Here is a 20,445-nt window from a genome sequence, read left to right on the forward strand (position 1 = left end):
TCTCTTCCTCTTCCTCCCTCTCCCTCTTCCTTCCTTTCTCTCTTTCCCTATTATGTTTAATGTTTTTTCCCTCTCTCTCTTGTTCCTTCTTTCCTTTTCTCTCTTCCTCTCCCTCTCTCATTTCCTCTCCCTCTCTCAATACATATTAATTTTAATAAAAACAAGTAAAAGAAAAAAAGAAAATAAAAAAACAAAGCAAAAAGGAACAATGCACTAATTGTATGGATTCGACAGCTCCTCTTTGCAACGGCGGCTCCTCTTCACCCTCCGTACACTTCCTCCTCTTCTTCGCAAATGGCGGCGTTGGCTGGTGAGAAGCTTTCCTTGTCCATCTTTCTCTCCCTCTCCCTCTCAAATGCAAGATGGAGTTCACTCTCCCTTTCACTCTCTCTTTCATGTATTGGCGCAAAATAATGCGCTCGGGTTTCGCCCCGTGTTTTTTTCATCTGAGCACCGTTGCTATTAGCGTCGCTATTAGTGACGCAAATAGTGATGCCACTATTTTGTGTCGAAAAGTGTCGTCGCTATACTTCCATATCCTTGTAGTGGCTTCTTGAACTCCAAATGTTTGGTGTAGTCAAAAAGTGGCAGAATCATGCATTTTGAAATTTACATATTATTGATTAGAGTCTAATATTATGTGAAATAGAGGAGATGCTTTTACTTTTTGATATTTTAATTTAAAAAAAGCTTATTGGCAATTTTTAGGTTTCTAGAAATAGAGTTATCATCTTCCAATTTCAGCAATGATATCATTGGATTCTATAAAGTCTCCTATGCTTGCTCATTCCCTCCACATTCACAACATGACCACAATATTCAAGACTTGAAAATAGCAAAATCACATGAACAATGTGTCAAGGCTATTGTGTTTGTGACTATGTTGCTCACACTACTAACAAGGGACAAGCTATGTGTATAAGGCTAGTTGTGAGATCCTTGCCCTCTAGGAAAACTTCTTACTTTTTGAGGATAGAAAAAATATCTAGTAACTTCTACTAAGTATGTATGTATTATCTAAACTAGGATAATATCCTTCATCATGATCTCTAGTTCATCATCCTCATTGGCATAAACTTATGTGTCATTTTCCTCATTATGGGTTCCCCTCCCTATTAGATGACTCGTGCTAAGAAAAGGCAATATGAACATGATGTCATCACAAATCTTGATGCATCTCACAACACACATTAGCAAGAGATGTAGGATGATGGACATAAGGTAGGTGATGCAAAAGATAATAGAAATAGAGGTGTTGTAGAAGTCAACAAGGCCATGCTTTATTTGACTAGCAAGTGGATTATTTTGAGAGTTAGCATGTATACATGAGATGTAGAACTCTCACTTATTTTTCCATAGACATTTGTACATCGTAGAGCAATGATTTGAAGGTCATTCTATAGATTCTACTTGCCTGCTTTTCTTAGAGTTCCAAAGTATTGTCATGTTAATACTCTTGGTATGTGAACCCTGGGTTGAGAAATGGATTTTCTTGGACAAAGTCCATGATCATAAAGCTAGCCTTATATCAAATGTGGAGCATTTCTTTGAGTTTAGTTTGCATGAAGAGAGGGCTTTGGCTAAAGTTTATCCACAAAAGTAAGCTTTCAAGTGAGTTTGCTATGGATACACCCTCATACACCATGTTCTACTGATTGTGGTTATAAGGGCAGTGCTATTGTACACTTTTTTGGGTTATAAGAGTGATTGTATTACATATTGTGGGCTATAAGTGGTAATTCTTTTACATATTTTGGGCTATAGGATATATTTTATTGCTTGGAGAAGAGGCACATGATATAGAAGAAGTATGGTATTTCATAGTCTTCAAAAAGTCAAAGATAGGGCTACCTATGTTTATTTTTATGTTCATTTTACCTTTCTTAGATTCTATATTGTTTCCTACTGCAATAGTTGAGTGGGTGAGGATATATGAGCTATTACATTTCATCAATAGAAAATTTTGCAACTAGACTAAGGATGGTTGGAGTGAATGCTTATGACCTTATTATATTTTTCACAAAACTAGAAAACCCCTAAGTCCAAAAAAGGGTAGTTAGGTTTTGGGACCTTATTTGCATATATAGTTGTTACTTTCATGTTTTGATAATCTAACTCAACCTGGATCTTTAATAGGCTATGATTTTGTAGTTATTTTTTTCTTTGATTTTATTAAAATATATAAATTTTTTGGCACATATTCGAGGTATTATAGGTTGACAATGAATATAAAAGGCTATGCAAAATGGAGAGAGGTAGGTCTTGAGCCCTAGATTTAGTACATCAAAGGAGTAAGAATTAGGGACACATCACGGCACATCATTTTTGTAGGTTGTTCTATACCCCTACCTCTTAACCTCCTTCCATGCTATGGAAAATTAAGCACTTTACACCATCTTTCTACATTGCAAAGGATGAGGCTCACTGTGGCTATGCACCTCAAATGTCATTACATGTACATGAGTTCTTGCATCCCCATTGAGCACACACTTTCTGACACAACACATTGAAAGATCTTCCACCCAATAGAAATCCAAGGGAGAGACTCTAAAGGGTTGGTAGATCCAAGGTCCTTGAAGGTTTCGAAAAGTGGATTGAGTGGATTTTTCATCTCAACATATCTAATGACACTAAAATAAGCTTAACAACAAGGCACAAAAGTATCCATGCATACATCACATATCCATTTTTTGCAAAGAAAATAATAATCACACTATTTCAAAATCACTAAAATATGCCCTTCCACATGAGGAGATCACATCCACATGCATGATTAATAAATGGTATACACAAAACTCTATATGCATGCATTTGCAAAAGGTTAGAAAGAGTTAAAATGTGAATCCTTAAAAATAAAAATGTATTAAAAATTCAAAGAAATAAAAAAAACATGAAGGGTTATGTGTCTTTTGGAGAGAAAGTGGGGTGGAGTGCACAACAGATTATGATCCTCTTTCTCCCCTTTCTTCGAGGAGATACACATTCCTTTTGTATGGTGTTGAAATTCCTCTCTCCTCTATGAATAATTTTTCCTCTCTTTTCTCTTTCTTTTGTGGAATGGAAACTATGGAAGATGATGAAGATAAAGATCTTGTTCATTCATGAGAGAGTTTTTTAAGTTCTTTGTGGTTTTGAGATTAATGGCTTAGCCATGTGCATAGATTTTGCATGCTTCTACCGTGATATTGTGTTTGTTTTTGTTTGAGGGAGAGCTCCTTTCATTTTGGCGCACAACCGAGGAAAACTACCGTCAACAAGCATCAACAGAGGGGCTGAAAATGGAAAAAATGGCACTATTGAAGAGGAAGAAAAGAAATGGAAGATTGTGGAATTCGTGCTGCTATTGAGAAATTGGAGATCTTTATTGCCAAAACCACTTTCTACAAGAAGTGCATCCCTCAATGGTAGAAGCATGCCACTATCTTGATGCAGGCTCTATGTAATTGACTGATCCCATTGTCTTTTGAAGATACAGAAATTTGTATTTGTCCACAAAACTAAAGTGAAAAGGAGAAATAGAGAGAATGACCATCCATGGGAGACTTGGCCTTTATTGATGAATTTTGAGACATCATCAACAAGTGGGAGATTGTGAACAAGCCTTAAGAGTCATGTCAATTGAAGTTCATAAAAATAAGAAGGAAAAGAGTTAGAATTTGTTTGTGGATGCTCAACAATAGGATATGTGGGATACTTGGTGCACTGATAATCTTTTATTTGTCCAATTGGCAATCCATTGGAAGCTAGTAGATAGAGTGTTCTTCATAACTATGCTATTAAAACCATCTGAATTTGGTATTATCAAGAAAATGGCACTATGGCGATCCTCATAAGAATGAATTCTGATACCTTTAGAATTGAATATATTCCCCTCTACAGTGGAATGAATGCAAAATTTAGAGACATTGAAAAGAAGAAAGTAGAAGAAATGTTGGCAAGAGAATCCTCTTCTAGAGATTGAAGCCCTTCTGCTTTTATTCTGTTCAGTACAAATAAACTGAGTGGAGCTAACTCCCTAATGAATGATGCAATCAAGAGGCAAGCAATAGAACAAATCCAGAGATAGATGAGAAGAGAGAAGGAAAAAATCAAATCGGAGAGCAAGCTAGCAGTAGAAGCCTCTTTTGATGCCCTTGCGGCACTCTTTAAAGAACTCCCAATGGTGCAAGGTCCCCTTCTTAGTTAGATCTATCTTGGAAATATGAATAAGGAGAGGCCAACAAATGTGTCCCATTTCCAATATTTAAGAGAGAGTACAATGAAGACCCTAATCTTCATATAGCAGAGTTCATGGAAGCATGTGTAGCCAATAATGCCACAACCCCCAAGCATTGGTTGGCGATATTTCTAAGGAGTTCACTATATGTATATCGTCTATGTCACATGCATTCAAGGCCTATTTATAAGTATTCTTACTTATGAATGCTTTCTTAATAAAAGATAACCCTTTTCTATTCAATCTATAAGTAATCCCTTTATATGTGACCCTTCTCTATGTAAAAAGTGTGCAAAAATGGTATTTTAAAAATCCCTTATATTAAGCCCAAGTGATACATACATATATTCATGACTAATTTCTTTGGGACAATATTTTCCGCCTCTTTCAAAGGTGTGGCGTTTCAGTGATATGAGAGATGAGCAACAAGAACTTTTGGCACATGGGATGACCTGAAGGTGGCATTACTCATCACTAAATTTAGATCTGAAGGTTCTAAAAATTGGATGCAAGAGGAGTTCATGAACATAAGTTAGTCCTCTAATGATAGGGTGGAAGCATATGTCTCTAGAATGGAATCCATAGAGAGAAGAAATGGACCAACCATCACTTAGATGAAAGCATCATAGAAGGGAGTTTTTCTTTGAGACCTACAACCAAAAGTTTGTAAGTTTGTGAGGTTGAGAAGGCAAGTTAACCTCCAAGCTATAGTGGAAGGTGCGAGATTGTATGATGAAGTTGAAACAAGGCTGTGAATGACCTCAAGAAGATATTTCCTACCATCTTTCATGCCAAGAATGGTAGACCCACCAAATGTAGTCCCAAGGGCTTTTTCCTACCCCTACCCTTAGATGCAAACAATGATGTAGAGTACAATGCACCAAATCCACAGTGATTGTAGGCAGCAATACCTCAACAATGGCCTCAAAAAACTCCCCTAATGGAGACTCAACAACAAAAATGGAACACTACCAATAGAAACCAACAACCACCAATCTCAATAGGAGCTCTCAATCAGAATAAAAAAAGAGGACCCTCTAGGTCAACCCAACCAGTCTATGCAGTGATTAGAGAGACTTCACAAAACCTTATTGCGAGTACTCGAGGAGGAGAAAATTTGAAGGACTATTTCTCCAATTCAATGATCACAAGCATCAAGAAAGAGCTTATGGATATGATTACAAAACAAGGGTAGACACTAAATGTGAATACCGTCAACATATCCAATTCTACATGAGGTGGAAGAGATGTGATCCAATCTAATACATGGTGTGGAAAGTGCCATAAAGCGAGACATTTAGCCATTAAATATACCCAAAAACCAACTATCCCTAGATCCTTTTATTCATATTGTTTAATAAAGAATCATATATATGATATTTTCTCTCTGAAAGAGATGCATGAAAGAAGGAAGAAAGACAAAGAAGCAAGATTCAACTTGTTGGAATCCAACATAACTACCTAAGATATTGGACCAAAAATCCTAGAGAGTTCGATCATAATTTTAGTCCAATGAGGTTTTCCTATCAAAGTTATAGAGAACGACAATGTGGTAGTGGCCAAAGATCAGAAGTGGAGTGCTATAGATGCAGAGAAAATAGAGATATCCCACCAAATCGTCTAAATCATCGGAGGTCCATGGATCACAAGCCCTTATGCAATCAATGCAAAGGAGAAGGCCATAGTGCAAAAGACTATCCTAGTCTAGCTCTTGTAAAAGTCAACACCACTAATAATCAACAGTAGACCCAAGAACCTTCCTCCAACTTGGTGGAATTGGAAGTTTCCACAATAGCATGTACTAAGAAGAGAAAATCTATAGTTCCAAAAGAGAATGTTATCTCTACCAAAATTGTGAAGTTCAATCTTCTTTATAGAAAATACCATGGTTAAACCCTCCCTCTTTGTTATGGAGTAGTTAATATTTGTATCTGTCGTGAGTTGTCTACTAGCAAAGCTCACTAGATAATCAAGATTATGTTCACTAGACTAGCAAAAAATTGCTCCGACAGTAAACTTTGATGCATTAATATACACATGGAATGTTATGTTCCAGTCTAGGACTCATAAAATTGGTGCAATAGTGAGAGCCTTTTTCAATTCATCTCATAAGTGCATTAGCACTCCTTGTCCACTCGAATACAATCAGCAACATGTAGAGTGGTCTAGCAATCAATGCATAGTTTAGAACCAAGCACCAATAGTACCATGTGTATCCTAGGAAACACTAAACTCCCTTATAATTGGTTCATGGTGGCAAGTCTACAATAACCATAATCTTAAAGGAGTCAATGGCAATGCCGTTCTTGGACACCATACACGTGCCCTAAGATACATCCATGTTTCACCTAGAATTAGCATTTTAGGGGGTTGAATGAGAGACTATAGAGCCTAGATCATTTAAAGAGTACGCAAAGCTTATCCATGTGTTCTTTCTAGCTAGAGTGTACACATAGATTATTAAGAAATACTTCTAGCACTTGCCTAAGCATGTATTTAAAGATAGTGCATATTAAACACTAAAAGATAGCAGATGCATTCATTAGCGCAAATGGCATGGCTACGTATGCAAACACACCCCACTCCATGGCAAATGTTGTCTTATGCCTATCATCAAGGTGTACTTGAACTTGGTTGTAGCTTGAGAAGCTGTCTAGGAAACTATAGACCTCTTTTTCTTCTACTCTCTCAAGCATGTGCTCCATGTAAGGCAACATATAATTATCTCTCTTAGTCGTAGCATTGACTTTCTTATAGTTCTCACACACTTGGATTTTTCCATTCTTCTTCAAGATGATTACAATGGGTGACACCCAATCCGTGTACTCCATCTCGTAGTAGATGAATCTTGTCTTCAATAGCTTATCAATCTCTTCCTTCATGTCATGAGCATGCTTTGGATTCATCGACTAAGATCAATGTTTTACTATTGTTGCATCAGGAGTCATTGAGATGTTATCTGTTACAACCCTCGAATCAGCTCTTTAGAGTTAGTCTAAGGACCATGTGAACACATCTACATACGTTCACAAGAGATCAATAAGATCAACCTCTTCTTGCTTGGTCAAGTTGTCAGCTATAGACACAGGTCAAGGCCTCTTTCCTTCCATTGCTAAGTTGACTTCCTTGAATTTGCAAAGTTCTTCTATTAGTTCACTTGTCTTTCCTGGTCTCTTTGCATCCAACAAGATCACTACCCTATCCTCTTTCTTGAATTTAGTGAAGTACTGGAGCCCCAAGAAGAACACCAAAAGGAAAAGGGGTTTCTACTGCAAGAAAATCTAACTTGTAACATTAATAACCATCTTTTTCATCTTTTATATAGTCACAACAAAGAAAAAAACACTAGGAACAAGAAATCTTCATGTAACTTCATAAAAACAATTCTCCCACGGCTTGACTTGAACAAGATTTATCATTTTCTTCATATTCTTCATAGAATTCATCAATCAATCAAAGAGGACACAAACGAAACACAACAAATACCACTTTGAATGGAAAAATATCTTACAGTATTCATCTTTATTGTCTTCATAGTTTTCTCTCACAGTCTCTCATAGATAGATCTTAGGGAAGTTACTATATATATATCCTCTACATTGTGTGCATTCAAGGCCTATTTATGAATATCTAAATGTATAAAAATTATATTTCAATTATAATATCTTATTTTAAACCCATGTGATGCAAACATATATTTATGAGTAACTTACCCGAGAGATAGATACATTGTTTTGCTATCTCTAACTCTCTTTTTCTCTCTCAATCAATAGTACATCATATCCTCACTAAAATACTCAATAATAACTCATCATAATTCTTATTTGGTTGTTGATACCCCTTCCAAATGGTGTGTCTAATATGAAAGGTCACCAGAGCCACTATAGAGACTTCTCACAACTCATCACTGTCACTTCACTCCAATCTTCTCTTGAGTCTTCAACAATTGCTTCTTTCACTTCCTTGAGCTCTTTTGAACTTACATTTACCTCTTTCTAAGGCTATAAAGATTTTTCAAAGTCACATATACATTCCACAGAACACTTACAGAAGCATACTGAAGAGAATAGAACAGAACAGAAACAGAGGCTCTATAGAAGCTCAATAGAAGGTTTACAGAAGTTCAATAGGAAGCATCAGAACCATATAACTCATACTAAAACCATTCCAAACTATAAAAAAACATTCAATGATATTTTAAACATTCTAAACTTCCATCAATCATTAATCCATGCTTCATACAGAAGAAAAACAAAACAAAACAAAAGTTAAACACAACCAACCAAAACCTCAACACAACCTATCGGAACATCACAAGGCCTCATATCTCTACTGAAAATCATCATGAGATTACAAAACATAATCAACCTCATCCAAAATACTCTCAAACTCTTCAAAACAATTGTTTATCACTCAAAATCCTTCAAAAGTCAACCATTCAGGCCTAAAAAACAACAAAAATCAGCCAAAAAATCTAGTCAGTTGAGCACTCAACAAGTGCTTTGGTAGGCCTTGGGGTTTCTTTTGTTATTCGACTTCCTATCCTTTTGATTGTCCCCTTTTTTCCTCCTTCAATCATTTGCACCTTAGGTGGACCGATAAGTCCTCTTTAGTGCATCTTGTTTTAGGTGGTCAAGGTATCTCTAGATCACTCTCAAAGCTTACTTTCCATTCTGAGTTGAACTCACAACCCTCGCTATAGGATGGAGTTTCCCTTGCTGGTCACATCTCTAAGGTTGACTCTGTCCTAAAGAGAGACAAAACACTTGGCTAGACTGGCCCTGCTTGCTCATAGTCTATTACAGCTAAGTGATCGAGCCAAGTGCAATCGCATTTAGTTCTAAAGACTTCTCTTTCAATTCTAAATGCATTGGCTCTCTGCAGTTTGGAGTCTACTTTTATTTTTTCAATCACACGGTCATCATAGTGTCATAATCTATCATCTCAACCTCTTCTTCACTACTCTTTCATTGAAGAAATAACAATCCTTGTACTCATTAACCCTGAATTGCTACATACTGACTGCTTTGTCATCATCTGGATCTCTATTCTAAACTCCCTTTTCATCCGTGATCGATTCCCAATTGTACATAATGTTTAAGTCGTGAAATTTAGCCCATCTCCATTTTGGCTCATCCATGAGATCTTGAAATGGCTTAAGATTACCAATTGGGTGACCATCTAGCTCCCTTGTTAAATACTCAATAATCCCTTCGAGCTCAAATCAATTAGATGGAATATAGAAAGGGGTGGATATTTGTTGTCTACTAGGGTTTTCGGCCATCATATAGAGTGGCATTGATAGTAGGGTCTTACCACTTGGAATTTGAGGTGTGGTGGCTTTATGGGACTCACCGATTGTTCTTGCAACCTGCTCATAATATTCTTCCTCATCTAAAAATGTCAATTTGATAGTGGCTAGCATGTGCATCCCATTGCAATCGTCTTTGGGTTAGGGAATGTATTTCCTCAATGGTCCACACAAATTCCTAGCTTGGGTGTCTCCTTTCAAGATAGAAGAGATGGTATCGAATTCGCCTAGTGTGGTCTTCTAGGTATCCATCTCAACCCTTACTGCCTCTAATCACTTACATAGGAATATGAAATTGTTACCACAATCTTTGACTACTCGTGTGTTCCCCATCCATGGTTGGCCTAGCAAGATATCATAGTCTACTTCCTTCATAAGGATGAAGTTCATTGAGAACTAGACATCTACTATCTTCAAGGCCGACTTCTTTAACAATACAAATGGCTAACGTTCATGCCATTAGCTAGTGTGACGTTAAACCTTGCGGTCTCCACTGGTGAGTTACCCAAGCCTATAAAAGTGCATATCTAAGAACATTAACTCCCGCTTCTTTGTCTATAATCCCCTTTCTCATGACATCTCCTAGTATAGCCATTGGTAGGACCACAGCCATCTCTATGCCTTCCCAAAAAGCATTCATATGCAAGACCTTAGGCATTGAGTTGGATGTGAGGCCGGGTATCTGCCTGGAAATGCTATGGTCTTGCAAGTCAGGTACTACTGGCTCATTAGATCCCTCTATCCATTGCTTCAATTCTCACTATAATGAAGGGCTTTGCCTAAGCAAACCCCCCATCAACAACATCATAGGGGCCTATAACAACGTCATAAGAAGGGCTTAAGCCACTTGCCTTTCATCTTGCCCTACACTCTTTTGCCATTGGTCTTGGCGGTAGGTAGCTCCAATGATGTCTAAGCCTTGTCTTTGTAGTTCTACATGAGGTGTAGATGCATCTCTTGAGTTGTGTGCCAATGAGATGGGCATGCTTATAGTGGAGAAATGGTTGATCTCATCTTCTAGGATGGGTTCAACATCCTTTAGATGCTCGTGGGCTTCTCTCACCCACTTCTTAAGCTTGTCAACTATTTCCAATTAGTGCTTTAGATCAAGATATTCCCCAACCTTGGCACTTGCATTCTCCACTATTTTTGGTGCTGAAGTCTTAGCCTCTACATCTGTCACTTGCTCCCCTCTCATTAGTGTGGCCGCACTGTCCGCTTATAGTGTAACTTTGGTGTCAACTCTTGTTTTTTTCCTTTGATAAGTCTTCTTTCCTATTGAGGCTGCATCTAGATTGCTAGGTCTTGGCAACAAAATACCGGCGTGCTTTGTTTGTGCTCTAGTCTCGTGATGTTTAATGAGATGGGAGTGGTCTCACCATCAAGTGTTTTGACTCCAAACAGTCCCAATGGTATAGAAGGTACGATGGCTGAGGTAGTAGATGGTTTTTTGCTTGAGACATTTAACATATACGTGAGTGATTCCACATTCAAGGTATCTCAAGTTGGCCTTTTCTTAGTTATCTTATTCTCATTTGGGGCAATGAGATGAGATATGCCCTGGGTGGTTGCAAGTCCCAGTATGAGATTGGGTCTTGGGTTTGTCCTCCTAGCCTCTACCCCTTCCTCCGTGACCTAATGCCATCACTGGCATTGGTCTAAAGTAAATTAATATGGGATTTCCATCATTGTCGTACGAGATGTAAGGGTTTATGTACATCTCATTCTCATTCACATCCTCTACATAATATATTTGAGTTTCACTCGATGGGTGGGTCACGAAAGGTTCAGGTGGTCTAATATGCCTATGGGGTTGATGTCTATTCTGAGGACAACTAGCTTGGCATCATTAGGCACTCAGAAAGCTAATGGAGCTCCCCTTTCAAATTGCAATAGTCTATTCCCCAAGTAGTATGGTTGGTTTTGTATAGTTGTAGATATGGTAATCCCCTCCAAGCAAGTGTAGATTCTGCTTAGTAAGGCCTTGGTAGAGAAGGCACTAGGATTGAAACCAAAAGTGGAAAAGAGGAAAAAGAGAGATTCTTATGCCATACTGAAGATGAAAAAGGAGAATGCCTTAACAAATAATGGCATAAGCATTCAAGACATCCCTGACTAAGAAGTCAGATTGTAGGGTAAGGTGATCCACTCCCTCTTCTCCAGCCAAAGGTACAACTCACTTGTGTGAATTTCTTACTATTTGTGTTAATCATCCTAGAAATCGGGATACGCTTTGAGAGTCTCCTTTGCCTCCAAATGCAAGGGAATTCAAAGACCTGGATTTTCATTAAGCAATGCTATAATGTGAGGCTATAGTGGTGCTGTTCAAAGGATGTACTCACCTCTTGATGGAATGAAGCACATATTTACTATTGATTATTCTCAATTTATAGCTAACAGTTCATGTTTTTTATAAGCCTATGGAAGCTATGTGCAAGTTTGAATGCATATCTATGAAACGGGCTACTAAGGAACTGAGAGCATTGAGGCTGCTAGCTGAAAATGAAGGCATTTCAAGCATCTTTTATGGGATGAATATTATTGACACTATGACTGAAATTTTAGCAACCATGCATGTAGAAAATAAGATTGGAAATAGAGTGTTGTCAGTATGTTCTTTGGACATGTATGACGTTATAGCATTATTTGATCAGTAGAAAGGATTACAATGGGCCGAAGCACTTGTGGAGACAAATTATAAGATAGTTGACAAAAAGATGAAACTAATGTCTTTTCCACTTTCATGAGAAAGTGAGGGTCTGCATGAAAAAGTGTCGAGGCAGCCAAGCTTCGGGATCCTAAAGATATAGGTCATCAGTTTACATCTGAAACATTACATGAATTGAAAGTTGGTGCATAAGGGTTTCTTTTGCATGCTGGGCTGAAAGAGATTGTTTTATGAAAATGTTGGCTAGGAATGGAAATGCATTTTGTATTTCAGCCAACTGAAGTGGGTTGTGTGGATCCAAATGTTGTTTCTCCTACGTTAATGTTTACTGTGCCACATGTACCATGGAACTTGAGGCCTATTCGAGTGCCTAAAGCTTACTTGCCAAATCTAATGGATTTGCTAAATGAAAAGATTTGCATGAAGATCTTGGAGCTCTCATCAGCCCCGTACTCAAATCGTTGGTTTATTATGCCCAAAAAGAATGGGGCTTTGAGATTTATTCAAGACATGCAACTAGTGAATAAAGTGACCATAAGAAATGTGGGTGCAGGTCTTGTGGTTGATGAATTCGTAGAGGCTTTTGTAGGTAGAGTGATCTATTATATGGGTGATCTTTACTCAAGCTATGATCAGTTTGAGTGTGCAATTGAGAGCAAGGATATCACAACCATGAAGACTCCTTTGAGATTAGTACATATGTATACTCTCCCATGGGATGCAAAAAACTTAGTGGCACACATGGGAAATGCTATGAATAGGGTACTCATGGATTTTATACCACAATCGATAATGCCCTTCTTGGATAATGTTCCAATCAAAGGGTGTGCAACGGATGAAAAGAATGAAGAGATGGATGCTCATGGGTGCAGACAGTTGGTTGTAGACCATATTGTGGATTGTGAGAGAATTTTCACGTGTCTAAAAGAGGTGCATTTAACTCTTTCTGGACAAAAGTTTGTCTTTGGAATTAAAGAGGTTTTGATTGTTGGGCATATGTATGGGCCCTATGGGCAAAGACCATCATCAACAAAAATAGATGGGATTAATAGAATGCAAGATGTATGCACGAATGTATCAAAGGTGCATAGATTCTTGGGTGCATGTGTGTTCTATTTGATATGGATTCCTCACTTTACACACGTGGATGATGCCCTATATCAGCTTCTAAGGAAAGGTCAGTGATTTCATTGGGAAAGAAATTATAAAAAAGCAATGAAGAAATTGAAGCAGCTCTTAAAATCTGCTTCAACATTGAGAGAGGCTAATTATTCATATGGAAAGCCTATCATTATTACTGCCGATACAAGCCCGATCGGGACTGGATGGGCAATTGTACAAGATCATGAGGAAGGGTAAAGATATGCATTTCACTTTGGTGCTAAAGTATTGGCTGAATGACAGAGAAGGTATCCACATGTTAAAAGAGAATTATGGGAAATTGTGACAACACTTAAATGTGATAAGGAGTATTTTATGGGTGCTCGTGTAGTCATTGAGACCGATTGTTTGCCGATATTGGGTATGATTACCAGTTCTGCTACCCCGAAATTGCTATGCTCTGGTGGATTCCATAGATCAAATCTTTGAACCCTGAATTTCAGCATATTGTAGGAAGAGATAACCCAGTGGGGTAGACATGTTATCTCGGGAACACTATGAGAATGAAGCTGGGATGATGGATGAGGAGGAAGGAGACTTCCTTGCGACTAAAAATGATGTTGCAAGAGTGAATTTAGCAATGAAAAGAGTTGCTACATCATTAACAAAAGCTTGGACAACAAAGACAATACACTTTAGATGTTTTGTATCTTGTGTAGAAGTGTTTTTGGAAGACAAATATGCAAGAGAATGGCTGAGAATCAATCAATATCTCAGTACATTAACAGAGAGAGACAAATGGTCAAATGAGGAGTTTAAGAAGATAAAAAGGAAAGCCTATGGGTTTTTCTTAAAAATATGCATACTTACGGAAACATGCTAAAAAGAAACAGGGTATGCCATTGCGAGTTTTGGGTGACAAAGCTTCACAAGTAAATGTTATGCAAGAATTTCATGAAAGCTTGTGGGCTGGCCATATAGGTTTTTGGGGTACTTTTGCAAAGATCAAAGAAAGATATTGGTGGTAGGGTATGTATAAGGATGTTGCTCACTTTGTGGAAACATATACAACATGTTAAATGTATTTATCTATGAGACATTGGGATGGATTGCAGCCCACATATCCATTGTCTCTTCATTTTAAGTGGGTGGTGGATTTATTCATGATGCCTATAGGTCTTTGAAAAAATGAGATATCTTGTACTTGCTCATGAAGACTTGACTAATCAAGTAGAAGGAGAACTCTATGTACTAAGACAACAAATGCAGTGTGTACCTTTCTCTTAGAAGAGATATTTTATCAGTATGGCTCTGTGGGAAAAATTACAGTAGATAGGGGTGAGTTGGATGCAGATGAAGCTCATGATTTCTTTGCATGGTTGGGGATAAAGCTTGCTTTAACTTCAGCCTATAACCCTGAAGGAAATGGAAAAAGTGAAAGAGGTCATCAACCTATTGTGAAGGCATTGGCAAAAGCATGTGAAGAGAAGGTAAAAGAGTGGCCACAATTGCTCCCTTATGCTTTGTGGGCTGACAGAACAACTCATAGTGCTATTAGAGGATATATGCCTGCAGAATTGATGTATGGTCAAAAAGATATCATGCCGATAGAAGAGATGACAATCACATGGAGTGTATTACCTTGGGAGGAGGAGTTGAATCAAGAGGAGTTGTTGGCCTTACACATTAGACAGTTGGAATGAAAGTCAAAGAGACATAGAGATAGCAACTGCAAAGTTAAGGGCAACAAGGATACAAAACAAGAAACGGTTTGAAAAAAGACATAGACTGAGACCAAGAACCATACAAGATGGGGATTGGGTATTGGTTATGATAGTAGTTTAGATAATCAGCATAGTGCCATGCGTAAAGTTTCCAAAAGATGGTTTGGACCCTATGTGGTAAGACATGTGTTTGATAATGCTACTTATGCATCAAATGAGCTAGATGGGACATCCATCAAACTTTCGGTAGCAGGGAAAAGAATCAAATTATTCAAAAGAAGAGAATCTACTACCTATCAGTAGCCAAAATTGGAAGAAAATAGTGGTCTTGATACAGGGGCTAGCCAGGAAGATATGGAACATGAAGAAGTAAAGGATATGGTTGCAAAGGATGAGGAGGACTCAGAATCCGGTGACAATAAGGATTTTGGCACATACTGGAGGATGTGCATGTTCAAAGTGGGTTGATGTCCTGCCACTTCACGAGCAAAATACAATGTGAAAAGCTCTAGAGTACATCATCATCTAAGTTTCTTATTGATGTAGAGAGTTAATCTTATCTGAGTCATTAGTGCTAGTGTCCGTGGAATGGATGGTCTAAAAATACTAGATTTTTGGACAATTTTAGTATATTTTTGATATTATTTATTGTAAAAATCCTAAAAAGTTAGAAAAGCTTCTAGATTAGGATGGCATGCAAAAAGCAAGTTGCTTTTTTAGTCAGTTTTGGGATTTTTCATAATAAAGAAAGATGGGCAAAATCACATACATCGCAATCGTAGTTCACAGTCTGAAAATAACTCTTTGAATTGGAAGGAGAAAAAAGAGTGAAGTGGGAGATTCACGAATAGGAGTTAGTCTTGGGGTTCAACCCCCCTTTCGAAGCCAACGGAGCCATCACATTTGGGTTTCGAGCAGCATAGAGAAAGCTATTGTTTTGATCCACATTTTTTGTTCACGAGGAAGCTCCAGGAGATCTAATACTTGGAGATTGCTTCTGAGTAGTGCCAGACACGAGATTTTAGGTTCTATCAATACATGTTGGTTTGATTCATTGTGCTTTGTCTTTATCGTATTTACCTTTCATGAAAGCTTGTGGACTAACCATATAGGTGTTTGGGGTATTGTTGCAAAGATCAAAGAAAGATATTGGTGGTAGGGTATGCATAAGGATGTTGCTCACTTTGTGGAAACATGTACGACATGTTAAATGTATTCATCTATGAGACATTGGGATGGATTGCAACCCACAAATCCATTGTCTCTTCATTTTAAGTGGGTGGTGGATTTAGTCATGATGCCTATAGGTCTTTGGAAAATGAGATATCTTGTACTTGCTCATGAAGACTTGACTAATAAAGTAGAAGGAGAGCTATATGTACTAAGACAACAAATGCAGTGTGTACCATTCTCTTAGAAGAGATATTTTATCAGTATGATTGTGTGGGAAAAATTACAGCAGATAGGGGTGAGTTGGATGCAGATGAAGCTCATGATTTCTTTGCAGGGTTGGGAATAAATCTTGCTTTAACTTCAGCCTATAACCCCGAAGGAAATGGCAAAAGTCAAAGAGGTCATCAACCTATTGCGAAGGCATTGGAAAAAGAATGTGGAGAGAAGGTGAAAGAGTGGCCATGATTGGTCCCTTATGCTTTGTGGGCTGACAGAACAACTCATAGTGCTATTACAAGATATATGCCTGCAAAATTGATGTATGCTCAAAAACCTATCATGCCGATAGAAGAGATGACAGTCACATGGAGTGTGTTACCTTGGGAGGAGGAGCTGAATCAAGAGGAGTTGTTGGCCTTACCCATTAGACAATTGGAAAGAAAGTCAGAAGACATAGAGGCAACAACTGCAAAGTTAAGAGCAGCAAGGATACAGAACAAGAAACGGTTTGACAAAAGACATAGATTGAGACCAAGAACCATACAAGATGGGGATTGGGTATTGGTTTATGATAGCAGTTTAGATAACCAGCATAGTGCCATGCATAAAGTTTCCAAAAGATGGTTTGGACCCTATGTGGTAAGACAGGTGCTTGATAATGCTATTTATGCATTAAATGAGCTAGATGGGACATGCATAAAACTTTTGGTAGCAGGAAAAATAATCAAATTATTCAAGATGTGGGAATCTACTACCTATGGGTTGCCCGAATTGAAAGAAACTAATGGCCATGATACAGGGGCTAGCCAGGAAGATATGGAAGATGAAGAAGCAAAGGATATGGTTGTAGAGGATGAGGAGGACTGAGAGTCTGGTGACAACTAGTATTTAGGCACAAACTAGAGGATGTGTAAGTTCAAAGTGGGTGGATGTCGTGCCACTACAGGGGCACAATACAATGTGAAAAGCTCTAGAGTACATCATCATGTGACTTTCTTATTGATGTAGAGAGTCAATCTGATCTGAGTCATTAGTGCTAGTGTTCGTGGCATGGATGTTCTAAAAATACTAGATTTTTGGACAATTTTAGTATATTTTTTATATTATTTATTTTAAAAATCCTAAAAAGTTAGAAAAGCTTCTAGATTAGGATGGCATGCAAAAAGCAAGTTACTTTTTCAGCCAATTTTGGGATTTTTCATAATAAAGAAATATGGGAAAAAACGCATGCATCGCAATCCTAGTTCACACTTTGAAAACAACACTTTGAACTGGAAGGAGAATAAAGAGTGAACTGGGAGATTTAAGAATAGGAGTTAGTCTTGGGGTTTAAACCCCCTTTCGAAGCCAACGGAGCCATCACATTTGGGTTCCAAGTAGCATAGAAGAAGCCGTTGTTTTGATCCCTTGACTAAAGAAAATGTCATACTCTAGTCCACCCATCCAAAATCTCACTGTTATGAAGAAAATAATGTTCCTCAAGATAATGACAAAGAAAACAACCCATCTAACAACCACAGGTGTCCTTCATGACCCTCAAACTCACCCAACCACCTTTCCCACCCAGCTAGAGGTTTATAACTCGGTGATAAGTATAGTAACTTTTGTGCATGTAAAAAACAATTTATGCTCAATGAAAAGTGCTCTCTTAAGTGCATCTGCAACTAATTTTTTTTGCATATCGCTAGAAGGGGCCTCATGCAATGCTAATGCTCACAATGATGGTGTAAAATTATGCATAAACTCAACCGATGGCATGGAAGTATTTGATAAGAATAGGAGACGACCCCCAAGTGCAACTTGAAATGCTTGTGAACCCATAATCCATGTGATGTGCAAGAGTCTCGATAAGAAAACATACATGTTCCTTGATGTTTGGCAGCTTCTATGAAACGTTAGCTCTAACTTGTCAAAAAAGTACCAACCTTGACCAAGGCTATCAAGTTTTCACACTAAAAAATTCAAACAAAATGACACAAAAAATCCTGAGCTACACAAACATAGAAAATCTAACTATAGAACAATAAAACAAACTATCACACAAAAAATCTAACTATAAAAAATCCAACCTATCTACATTTTTTCTAGGTGTTTTTAATTTTTAGCAACAAAAATGCTTGACAAATTCAACCCTCCCCCTAGTCTACAAGCATTCATGTGCAATAGTTTCTTTCATAAAATGATGCAACATTTATGAGTCGATTAAAAATTGAATCCAACACTCCATCCTTGAATTTTTCAAACTCAAAACCCAAAAAAATCAATGGCACAAAACTTCAAAGAAACTTCTTAGTGAACTCACAAAAGTTATCCACAAATTTCTATTTAAAATCCAAAAAATAATCCAAAATTCTCAAAGTATCCCACACTGTCAATACAAAACATCTAATCATCCACAACAATCCACATAACCCTCCCATCCTCCCAAAAGGGAAACATGGCAATTCTAGGGTTTTGAAGTAAGGTTATAACCCTTTTTCTATGTTGCCAAATTTATTTCCATCCAGAAAGGCATCAAATATCCTAGAAAAAAGGAGAAAAACATCTTCCAACACCACAAAATATCTAAACACACCTATATTGACATCAAACTGAGACTCATCAAATCAAGAAACCTCTCCAAGACATCAATCCAAACCACTTCTTCAACAAAACAAGACTCCAACTCTTCAACATTACAAATAAAATAATCAACCCTTTTGACAACATTCTCACAAACAAACTCAAGAGACTTTTCACAAATAGAAACCTTAGGAAACACATTAAGGTCATAGTCCATTTCCAAACAAAGTATTGTCCAATCATCTTCAACTTCAACCTCACAATCTCTTTCAAACTCTTTCCCCTTAGTATTAAATCTCTCTTTCCTCAAAAATTCAATCCTTGTTGCCCAAATCAACAACATAATAATCCACACAACTACAAAGAAGCATGAGATCGGGTCTACTCAAAACAACATTAGCAACACCAAAAACAAAACCCTCTTTAGGGCTACTCAAACCATCATCAACCAACTTGCAAGATTCGGTGGAGTCTACAACACCAACACCATCAAAATCACAACATGAGTCAAAATCCATAACCTCAAAACTCTCTTTATCAACAATCTCACTACCAAACTCACTACAAATCTCGACAAACTCATCAAGTAGCAAGTTTGAACCCTCAACTTCAACTTGGAACCTTACAATTTCTAAGCCCTCCCCTTAAGGTCTTCTAAAAGACTCAAAAAATCCTCCTCAATACTCTCATCATGTCTCAAACACTTAGTCTATCTATCATCCAAAAATTCTTGACTTTCTTATCTCTCCCTACCTCTCTCAAGATTAAGTACCTCAATTGCAATAGATGACACCTCCCAATCCAAGTCACTTTCTAAACTCTCATCCTCACTATCATCTTCTGCAAAACTATCACTCTCTTCCACATCTTCTTCTTCACTCTCATCTTCATTCACTAGCTCTTTTCTCGAAGAGACATATGAAACTTCTTTGTTGTTCCCCTTCAATCATAGATTGTTATGATTCATTTTCCCCAGTCTTGTATTGAGTTTTCTTTCCTAATCCAAGGTCTACCCAATATGAGCGGAAAAGCTCCCAACCCTATTGCATAACATGAGAATCAATTTTCATAGACACTCCATAAACCTCCACTACCAAATTCTGAATGATACATAAGCACCTCACTTTAGCAAATTCAGGAAATGAATTGGCCATCAGAAAACAATCTCAAACAATAAATTCATCCATAAATCACAAACGAAGTCAACTTTTTCGACACTCCTTAGTGGGGGACACCCAAAAAGAGTTGTTAAGCGAGCACTGATCAACAACAAGCCTCACTCACTACCCACCAATAATGAGAGGTTAAGGTGTGTTGGATAGGATATTGACTTTGTTATCAAACAATTCAAAACAAAAATTTGGAAAGTTTCACAAACACGACTCGAATAACACACAAACCCAAACAAAACTACTATAGCTCTAAAAATTTTGAAGAGACACACTAGGTAAAGCATACAAAGATATTCAAA

This window comes from Lygodium microphyllum, chromosome 12 (genome assembly GCF_053477565.2).
Source record: "Lygodium microphyllum isolate KBCC chromosome 12, Lygodium_microphyllum_v1.1.10, whole genome shotgun sequence".
NCBI classification, from domain to species: domain Eukaryota; kingdom Viridiplantae; phylum Streptophyta; class Polypodiopsida; order Schizaeales; family Lygodiaceae; genus Lygodium; species Lygodium microphyllum.